Below are 11,101 nucleotides of genomic sequence, written 5' to 3'. Positions count from 1 at the left end.
GCTAACCGTCCAAACCTCTCCAAAGCAGTCTAAACCAGTACGAACCAGTCCAAACCAGTGCATAAACCAGTGCAAACCAGTCCAAACCAGTTAAACCAGTACAAACCAGTCCAAACAGTCCAAACCAGTTAAACCAGTTCAAACCAGTATAAACCAACAGTCCAAACCAGCACAAACCAGTCCAAACCTCTCCAAAGCAGTCTAAACCAGTACGAACCAGTCCAAACCAGTACAACCATGCAAACCAGCACAAACCATCCAAACAGCAAAACCAGTACAACCAGTCCAAACCAGTACGAACCAGTGCAACCACACAAGCAGCAAACCAGCCAAACCAGCACAAACCAGTGCAAACCAGAAAAAGTCAACCAGTAAAGTCGAACCATAGGGGCGGCGCTCCTCGGGGCTGAGGCTGCGCCAGAGCTGGGCCAGGTCCCGCGTGGCCGCCGTGGAGGTGAGGCCGGGGATGGCGCTGTCACCTCAGTGTCACCTCAGTGTCACCTCAGTGCCACCAAAGTGCCACCAAAGTGCCACCAACCCCCACCCTGTGTCCCCTCCCCAGGGTCCCCAGGTGTCCCCAGGGTTCCCCCCCCATCCCCGTCCTCCCCATGTCCCCCTCAGTGTCCCCTCCATTGTCCCCTCCCTGTGCACCTCGCTGTCCCCAATGTCCCCCTCAGTGTCCCCAGATGTCCCCAGATGTCCCCAGTGTCCCCATACCCCCATATCCCCCAATTGTCCCCAAAACCTCCACACCCCCCAATGTCCCCAATGTCCCCAATGTCCCCAATGTCCCCAATGTACCCCCAATGTCCCCAATGTCCCCAATGCCTCCCAATGTCCCCAGTGTCCCCAGTGTCCCCAAAGTCCCCAATGTACCCCCAATGTCCCCAATGTCCCCAATGCCTCCCAATGTCCCCAGTGTCCCCAGTGTCCCCAAAGTCCCCAATGTACCCCCAATGTCCCAATGACCTCAATGTCCCCCCAATGCCTCCCAATGTCCCCATTGTCCCCAGTGTCCCCAATGTCCCCAATGACCCCAAGGTCCCCAATGACCCCAATGACCTCAATGTCCCCCTGTGTCTCCAAACGTCCCCAGTGTCCCCATAACCCCAATGTTCCTATAACCCCCAAGTGTCCCCAATGTCCCCGATGTCCCCACATCCTCCCAATGTCCCCCTGTGCCCTCAATGTCCCCAGTGTCCCCCAGTGTCTCCAATGTCCCCACATCCCCCCAATGTCCCCAGTGTCCCCGATCTCCCCATTGTCCCCAGCACACCAATGTCCCCAATGTCCCCAATGTCTCCAATGTCCCAATGTCCCCACTGTCCCCAGTGTCCCCAATATTCCCAATGTCCCCTGGTGTCCCCAATGCCTCCAATGGCCCCACTGTCCCCAGTGTCCCCAATGTCACCATATCCCCCAATTGTCCCCAGTGTCCCCAATGTCCCTCAATGTCCCCAACATCCCCAATAATCCCATACTCCCAATATCCCCAATGTCCCTGATGTCCCCAATGCCCCCAAGTGTCCCTAATGTCTCCATAACCGCCATTTCCCCGATGTCCCTGATGTCCCCAGGTGTCACCTCATGTACTCGTGCCGGTTCACACGGCAGCACATGATGAAGCCACTCCCCAATGTCCCCAACGCCCCCAATGTCCCCCAATGTCCCCAAGGTCCCCAGTGTCCCCAACACCCCAATGTCCCAATATCCCCATAACCCCCCAATGTCCCCGATGTCCCCATATTCCCCAAACCCCAATTGTCCCCCTGAAGTCCCCGATGTCCCCAACACCCCAATGTCCCCGATGTCCCCAGGTGTCACCTCATGTACTCGCGCCGGTTCACGTGGCAGAACATGATGAAGCCACTCCCCAATGTCCCCAATGTCCCCAATGTCCCCAATGTCCCCAATGTCCCCATAACCCCCATTTCCCCAGTGTCCCCCCAACACCCCCAACATCCCCAACACCCCCAGTGTCCCCAATGTCCCCGATGTCCCCAGGTGTCACCTCATGTACTCGCGCCGGTTCATGCGGCAGAACATGATGAAGCCGTTGACACACTTGCGCTTGCGGGGACGTCCCTGTCCCTGTCCCTGTCCCTGTCCCTGTCCCTGTCCCTGTCCTTGTCCTTGTCCTTTTCCCTGTCCCTGTCCCTGTCTGTGTCCCTGTCCCCGGCCGCGCGTCCCCTCAGGGCCACCGGAGGCCACCGGGTCCTGTGGGGACAGGGAGGTGGCACCGGGGTGACATTGGAGAGAGGAGAATCGAGATGGTGAGGGTGACAATGAGGGTGACAATGAGGGTGACAATGAGGGTGACACTGAGGGTGACAATGAGGGCAGGGAGGTGGCACCGGGGTGACATTGGAGAGAGGAGGAGGGTGACAGTGAGGGTGACAGTGAGGGTGACACTGAAAGCAAGGAGGTGGCACTGGGGTGGCATTGGAAAGAGAAGGAAGGTGACGATGAGGGTGACATTGAGGACAGGGAGATGGCACTGGGGTGACCTTGAGGGTGACACTGAGGGTGACATTGAGGACAGGGAGGTGGCACTGAAGGTGGCATGAGGGCAAGGAGGTGGCACTGGGGGTGGCACTGAGGTGGCACTGATGACGCTGAGGGCAGGGAGGTGACACTGAGGGTGGCATTGAGGGTGACATTGTGGTGGTATTAAGGGTGACAAGCAGGGTGACACTGAGAGCAGGAAGGTGGCACTGGGGGTGACACTGAGGGTGGCATTGAGGGTGACACCAGGGAGGTGACACTGGGGGTGGAACCAGCGAGGTGACAATGAGAGTGGCATTGGGGTGGCATTGAAGGGGATGGCACTGGGGAGGTGACATTGCAGGGGTGACAGTGGGGAGGTGACAATGAGAGAGATGACAATGGGGAGGTGACAATTGGGGAGGTGACAATGGGGGTGGCAATAGAGAGATGACAATGGGGGAAATGACAATTGGGGAGGTGACAATGAGAGAGGTGACAATGCAGGAGGTGACAATGGGGGAGGTGACAATGAGGGTGACAATAGGGAGGTGACAATGAGGATGGTGACACCAGAGAGGTGACAATGGGGAAATGACAACTGGGGAGGTGACAATGGGGAGGTGACAATGGAGGTGACAATGGGGGTGACATTGAGGTGACAATGGGGAGGTGACAATGGGGAGGTGACAATGGGGGGGTGACAATGGGGAGGTGACAATGGGGGTGGCAATAGGAAGGTGACAATGCAGGAGGTGACAATGAGGGTGACACTGGGGATGTGACAATGGGGAGGTGACAATGAGGGTGACACTGGGAAGTGACATCGGAGAGATGACAGTGGGGGTGGTGACAATGGGGGAGGTGACAATGGGGAGGTGACAATGGGGGAAGTGACAATGGAAGAGGTGACAATGGGGGTGACACTGAGGTGACATTGGGGATGGTGACACCAGAGAGGTGACAATGGGGGAAATGACAACTGGGGTGGTGACAATGGGGGAGGTGACAATGGGGGAGGTGACAATGGGGGTGGCAATAGGAAGGTGACAATGCAGGAGGTGACAATGAGAGTGACACTGGGGATGTGACAATGGGGATGTGACAATGGGGAGGTGACAATGGGGAGGTGACAATGGGGGTGACATCGAGGTGACACTGGGGAGGTGACAATGGAGATGACAATGGAGGTGACAATGGGGGTGACATTAAGGTGACAGTGGGGTTGGTGACACCAGAGAGGTGACAATGGGGAGGTGACAATGGGGGTGGTGACAATGGGGGAGATGACAATTGGGGAGGTGACAATAGGGAGATGACAATGGAGGTGACGATGGGGAGGTGACAATGGGGGTGACATTGAGGTGACATTGGGGAGGTGACAATGGGGGTGGTGACAATGGGGGAGGTGACAATGGGGAGGTGACAATGGGGAGGTGACAATGGAGGTGACAATGGGGAGGTGACAATGGGGGTGACATTGAGGTGACAATGGGGTTGGTGACACAGAGGAGGTGACAATGGGGGGGTGACAATGGGGCGGTGACAATGAGGGTGACACTGGGAAGTGACATCGGAGAGGTGACAATGGGGAAGTGACAATGGGGGGGTGACAAAGGGGGTGTGACAATGGGGAGGTGACAATGGGGGTGACACTGAGGTGACACTGGGGAGGTGACAATGGAGGTGACACTGAGGAGGTGACACTGGGGAGGTGACAATGGGGAGGTGACAATGGGGAGGTGACAATGGGGGAGACATTGAGGTGACAATGGGGAGGTGACAATGGGGAGGTGACACTGGGGATGGCAATAGGGAGGTGACAATGGGGAGGTGACAATGGGGATGGTGACACCAGAGAGGTGACAATGAGGGAGGTGACAATGGGGGAGACACTGAGGTGACATTGGGGAGGTGACAATGGGGGTGACATTGAGGTGACAATGGAGGTGACAATGGGGGTGACAATGGGGAGGTGACATTGGGGAGGTGACAATGGGGGAGGGGACAGCACCCACCTGGGGGCTGAGCTGCGCATCCGGGAACAGCTCTGGGAGGGGGGGAGGGGACACAAAGTGACATTGGGGGGGGGGAGGGGACAACCCCAAATCCCCCAAAACCCCCCCAAAAAAACCCGACAAAAACAACCCAAAAAATCACAAAAATCTCCCCAATTTTCCCCCCAAAAAATCTCAAAATTTTCACCTAAAAATCTCCCAAAAAATACAAAAAACAACACAAAAACATTAAAAAACCCAAATTTCTCCCACTCCCCCCCCAAATTCCTAAAAAAAACATAGAAAATAACCCCAAATCCCCCAATCCCCCCCAAAAACCCTAAAATTTCACCAAAATTTGCCCCCAAACTTCATAAAAACCCCATGAAAAATATAAAAAATAAAAAATTCCCCAACATCCCCAAAATCTCACCAAAAAATACCCCAAAAACCTCAAAATTTCACCAAACCTCCCCCAAAACCACAAAAATAACCCCAAAAACCCAAATCCCTCAAAAAAGGAAAAAAAAAGGAAAAAGGCCCCAAACCCCCCAAATCTCATCAAAATCCCCCCCAAAAAAAACCACCAAAAAAACCTAAAAAAATCAATTTTTCCCCAAATATTCCTCCCAAAAAATCCCAAAAAATCCCAAAAAATCCCAAAAAATCCCCCAAAAAAAAACACAAAAAAACCCTAAAAAATCAAATATTCCTCCCTAAAAATGCCCCCAAAAAATCCCCAAAAAATCCCCAAAAATCCCAAAAAAACCCAAAAAATCCCAAATTTTTCCCTTGCCCACCTCTGACGACGCCCTCGGGGGGCTCGGGGGGCTCGGGGGGGGTGAAGAGGGAGGGGCTGAGCCCCAGGACCCCCCCCCGGGGCTGGGGGGGGCTCAGGGGGGGCTCCCAGTCCGGCCCAGTTTGGCACAGCCAGGGACTGGTGTCCCCCTCCCCCTCCTCTTCCTCCTCATCTTCCTCCTCCTCTTCCTCCTCTTCTTCCTCCCTGGGTGGGGGACAACCCCAAAATTATGCATAAAAAAGCAAAAAAAAAAAAATCCGAAATTTCAACTCAAAACAACAAAAAAATAAAAATCAAAGTTTTGCAAAATTAAGCTAAAAAATAAGTACGGAAATTCCGCCCAAAAAAGCAAAAAAAAAAATCCGAAATTTCAACTCAAAACAAAAAAAAAAAAAAAAAAAAAAAAAAAAAAAAAAAAAAAAAAAATCAAAATTTTGCAAAATTAAGCTAAAAAATAAGTACGGAAATTCCGCCCAAAAAAGCAAAAAAAAAAAAATCCGAAATTTCAACTTAAAACAACAAAAAAAAAAAATCAAAATTTTGCAAAATTAAGCTAAAAAATAAGTACGGAAATTCCGCCCAAAAAAGCAAAAAAAAAAAAAAACCCGAAATTTTAACTCAAAACAACAAAAAAAAAATCAAAACTTTGCAAAATTAAGCTGAAAAATAATTACGGAAATTCGGCCGAAAAAAGCAAAAAAAATTCTGAAATTTCAACTTAAAACAACAAAAAAATAAAAATCAAAATTTTGCGAAATTAAGCTAAAAAATAAGTACGGAAATTCCGCCCAAAATAACAAAAAAAAAAATCCGAAATTTCAACTCAAAACAACAAAAAATGAATCAAAGTTTTGCAAAATTAAGCTAAAAAACAAGTACGGAAATTCCGCCCAAGAAAGCAAAAAAAAAAATTCCGAAATTTCAACTCAAAACAACAAAAAATGAATCAAAGTTTTGCAAAATTAAGCTAAAAAATAAGTACGGAAATTCCGCCCAAAATCCCACCTCAAAACACCAAAAAAAAAAAAAAATCTCAAAATTTTTCAAAAAATAAAAAAAGAGCACAAAAAAGAGCTTCAAAATATCTCCCCAAAACCGTCGCAAAACCCTCCCCAAAACCCCCCAAATTTTCACCTTGAAAATATTAAAAAAAATCTCAAAATTTTGCAAAAAAAAGAACCCAAAAGTAATTTGAAAATTTCTCCCCAAATCCTCCTTAAAATCCTCCCAAAACCCCCCAAATTTCCCCCCAAAATTTTCCCTCAAAACAACAAAACCCCCTCAAATTTCACAAAAATCCCCCAAAAAATAACTTGAAAATTTCTCCCCAAATCCTCCACAAAATCTCCCCTCAAAACCCCCCAAAATTTCCCCTCAAAATTTTCCCCCAAATTTTGCCCCCAAAATTTCCCATTAAACCCTCCCAAACCTCCACATTTCACCCTAAAAACCCAAAAAATTTCCCCCCCAAAACCTCCCCAAATTTCCCCTAAAAACCCCAAAATCTTTCACCAGAACCCCCCAAATTTCAGCCCCAAAAACCCCAAAATTTCCCCTCAAAAACCTCGAAATTTAACCCCTAAAACCCCAAATTTCCCCCAAATCCCCCCACAAAAAAAAGCCCCAAAAAGCCCCAAAATGTCCCCAAAATGTCCCCAAAATGTCCCCAAGTGTCCCCACCTGAGCTCGGTGTCCCCAAGGCTGGGGGGGGGCGGCTCCGAGGTGTCCCCACAGGGGGAGAGGCCTGGGGGGGATTTTGGGGGGATTTTAGGGGATTTTGGGGTTTTTTGGGGGGTCTGGATAATTTGGGGAGGGGTCTGGGGGGGTGTAAAGGGGATTTTTGGGGGGATTTTGGGGGGTTTAAAGGGAATTTGGGGGAATTTTGGGGGGTTTAAGGAATTTGGGGGATTTGGGGGGTTTAAAGGTGTTTTTTGGGGGATTTTAAAGGGATTTTGGGGTTTTTTGGGGGGTCAGGATAATTTGGGGAGGGGTCTGGGGGGGTCTAAAGGGGATTTTTGGGGGGTTTAAAGGGAATTTGGGGGTTTAAAGGGGATTTTTGGGGGGTTTAAAGGGGATTTTTGGGGTTTTTTGGGGGCTCAGGATAATTTGGGGAGGGGTCTGGGGGGGTTTAAAGGAGGATTTTGGGGGGGTTTAAAGAGGTTTTGAAGGATTACAGGGGGGATCCCTAAATTGGGAAGGGATTTCCAATTTGGGGAGGGGTCCCTGATTTGGGGAGGGTTCTCTAAATTAGGGGAGGGGTCCCAAAAATTGGGGAGGAATCCTAAATTTGGGTTGGGGTCCCTGATTTGGGCAGGGGTCCCTGATTTGGGTTGGGGTCCCTGATTTGGGGAGGGGTCCCTCATTTGGGTCGGGGTCCCTGATTTGGGTCGGGGTCCTAATTTGGGCTGGGGTCTCAGTCTCTAATTTGGGTTGGGGTCCCTGATTTGGGTCGGGGTCCCTAATTTGAGGAGGGGTCCCCGATTTGGGTCGGGGTCCCCAATTTGGGTGGGGGTCCCCAATTTGGGTTGGGGTCCCCGATTTGAGGAGGGGTCCCGCCGTACCCGCTGCCGCCCGCGCCGCCCGCACGCGCTCCTGCAGGAACTCGAGGTAGCCCAGAACGTTCTGCAGCACCTGCGCCTGGGGGGCAGCGCTGTCACCGCCCGGGGTCACCCCTGGTGTCACCCCCTGGTGTCACCTCTGCCCTCAGTGTCACCTCCCGGTGTCACCTCCTGGTGTCACCTTCCCGTGTCACCTGTCCTCAGTGTCACCTTGGTGTCCCCCTGGTGTCACCTCCTGGTGTCACCTCCCGGTGTCACCTCCCGGTGTCACCACTGTCCCCGGTGTCACCTCCCCTGGTGTCACCCCCTGGTGTCACCTCCCTGTGTCACCACCTGTCCCCGGTGTCACCTCCCCTGGTGTCACCTCCTGGTGTCACCTCCCGGTGTCACCCCTGCCCTCAGTGTCACCTCCCACAGTGTCACCTGTCCCAGTGTCACCTGTCCCCAGGGTCACCTATCCTCAGTGTCACCTCTGCTCTCAGTGTCACCTGTCCCCGGTGTCACCTCCCCGTGTCACCTCTGACCTTGGTGTCACCTGTCCCGGTGTCACCTCCCGGTGTCACCTCCTGGTGTCCCCTCTGACCTCGGTGTCACCTCCCAGTGTCACCTGTTCCAGTGTCACCTGTCCCCGGTGTCACCGCCCGGTGTCACCTCTGTCCCCAGTGTCACCTCCCCGTGTCACCCGTCCCCAGTGTCACCTCCTGGTGTCACCTCTGTCCCCGGTGTCACCTGTCCCTGGTGTCACCTCCTGGTGTCACCTTCCCCGTGTCACCGGTCCCCAGTGTCACCTCTGACCTCGGTGTCACCTCCCCCTGGTGTCACCTGTCCCGGTGTCACCTGTCCCCGGTGTCACCTGTCCCGGTGTCACCCCCTGGTGTCACCTCCCAGTGTCACCTGTCCTCAGTGTCACCTCCTGGTGTCACCTGTCCCCGGTGTCACCTCCCCTGGTGTCACCTCTGCCCTCAGTGTCACCTCCCAGTGTCACCTCTGACCTCGGTGTCACCTGCCCTTGGTGTCCCCCTGGTGTCACCTGTCCCCAGTGTCACCTCCCACAGTGTCACCTGTCCCGGGTGTCACCTCCCAGTGTCACCTGTCCCCGGTGTCACCTCTGCCCTCAGTGTCACCTCCCCAGTGTCACCTGTCCCCAGTGTCACCTCTGACCTTGGTGTCACCTCCCCTGGTGTCACCTCCTGGTGTCACCTGTCCCCGGTGTCACCTCCCGGTGTCACCTGTCCCCAGTGTCACCTCCTGGTGCCACCTCTGACCTTGGTGTCACCTACCCCTGGTGTCACCTCACAGTGTCACCTCCTGGTGTCACCTGTCCCCAGTGTCACCTGTCCCTGGTGTCACCTCCTGGTGTCACCTGTCCCCGGTGTCACCTCTGTCCCTGGTGTCCCCTCTGACCTCGGTGTCACCTCCCCTGGTGTCACCTCCCCACCCCGGGCCGTGGTGTCACCTCTCTCCACTGTGTCCCCTCAGTGTCACCTGTGACCTGGGTGTCACCTGTCCTTGGTGTCACCTGTCCCCTGGGCTTCCATGTCCCCCCAGTGTCACCTCCTGGTGTCACCTCTGTCCTCGGTGTCACCTCCCCTCGATATCCCTGAGGTGTCCTCATGTCCTCCCTGGTGTCCCCTCAATGTCCCCTCAGTGTCCCCCCCGTGTCCCCTCAATATCCCCCCCAGGTGTGTCCCCTCAATGTCCCTTTGATGTCCCCCAGTGTCCCCTCAACGTCCCCCTGGTGTCCCCTCGATGTCCCCTCAATGTCCATCGCCAGGTGTCCCCCAGTGTCCCCTCAATGTCCCCCTGGTGTCCCCTTGATGTGCCCTCAATGTCCCCCCCAGTTGTGTCCCCTCAATGCCCTTTGATGTCCCCCCACCAATGTCCCCTCAATGTCCCCTCTATGTCCCCCGGTATCCCCTCGATGTCCCCCCTGGTGTGTCCCCCATTTCCCCCCATTTCCCCCAATGTCCCCCCATGTCCCCCCAATGTCCCCAATCCCCCCATGTCCCCCCTGTGTCCCCCCAATGTCCCCCCAATGTCCCCAATGTCCCCCCAATGTCCCCTGTGTCCCCCACAATGTCCCCTCGATGTCCCCAATGTCCCCTCAATGTCCCCCCTGTGCCCCCCCAATGTCCCCAATCCCCCAATGTCCCCCCTGTGTCCCCCCCAATGTCCCCCCGATGTCCCCAATGTCCCCCCGGTACCTCGGAGCGTGCCCCTCCCCCGCCGCGGGGCCAGGGCACCATCTGAGCCAACTCGGGGAGCAGCGAGCGCCAGTCCCGGGGGGACCTGGGGACATTGGGGACATTGGGGACATTGGGGACATTGGGGACATTGGGGACATCGGGGACATTGGGGACATTGGGGACATTTGGGGTGATAGGGGCATTGGGGACATTGGGGGCATTGGGGACAGTGGGGGCATTGGGGACACTTGGGGTGATAGGGGCATTGGGGACATTGGGGACATTGGGGACATTGGGGATGTTGGGGGCATTGGGGGACATTGGGGCATTGGGGGGCATTGAGGACAATGGGGACATTTGGGGGCATTGGGGACACTGAGGGGACATTGGGGACATTGGGGACATTGAGGGTGATAGGGGCATTGGGGACATTGGGGGGCATTGGGGACACTGGGGGACATTTGGGGACATTGGGGGTGATGGGGGGATTGGGGACACTGGGGACATTTGGGGACATTGGGGACATTTGGGGACATTTGGGGGCATTGGGGGCACTGGGGGACATTGGGGACATTGGGGGTGATAGGGGCATTGGGGACATTGGGGACATTTGGGGACATTGGGGACATTGGGGGGACATTGGGGTGACATTGGGGACATTGGGGACATTGGGGGACATTTGGGGACATTAGGGACATTGGGGACATTGGGGACTTTGGGGGCATTGGGGACATTTAGGGACATTGGGGGACATTTGGGGACATTGGGGGACATTGGGGGCACTGGGGGACATTGGGGGCACTGGGGACATTGGGGACATTGGGGTGACACTGGGGACACTGAGGGTACATTGGGGTGACACTGGGGACATTGGGGGACATTGGGGACAGTGGGGGCATTGGGGGCATTGGGGACAGTGGGGACACTGGGGACATTTGGGGACATCGGGGACATTGGGGACATTTGGGGACATTGGGGATGTTGGGGACATTGGGGGGACATTGGGGACATTGGGGGCATTGGGGACATTGGGGGACATTGGGCCGGTTGGTGACATTGGGGACATTGGTGACATCG

Source organism: Zonotrichia leucophrys, unplaced genomic scaffold (assembly GCF_028769735.1).
Source record: "Zonotrichia leucophrys gambelii isolate GWCS_2022_RI unplaced genomic scaffold, RI_Zleu_2.0 Scaffold_246_77416, whole genome shotgun sequence".
NCBI classification, from domain to species: domain Eukaryota; kingdom Metazoa; phylum Chordata; class Aves; order Passeriformes; family Passerellidae; genus Zonotrichia; species Zonotrichia leucophrys.
Note: the sequence above shows the minus strand (reverse complement) of the source record.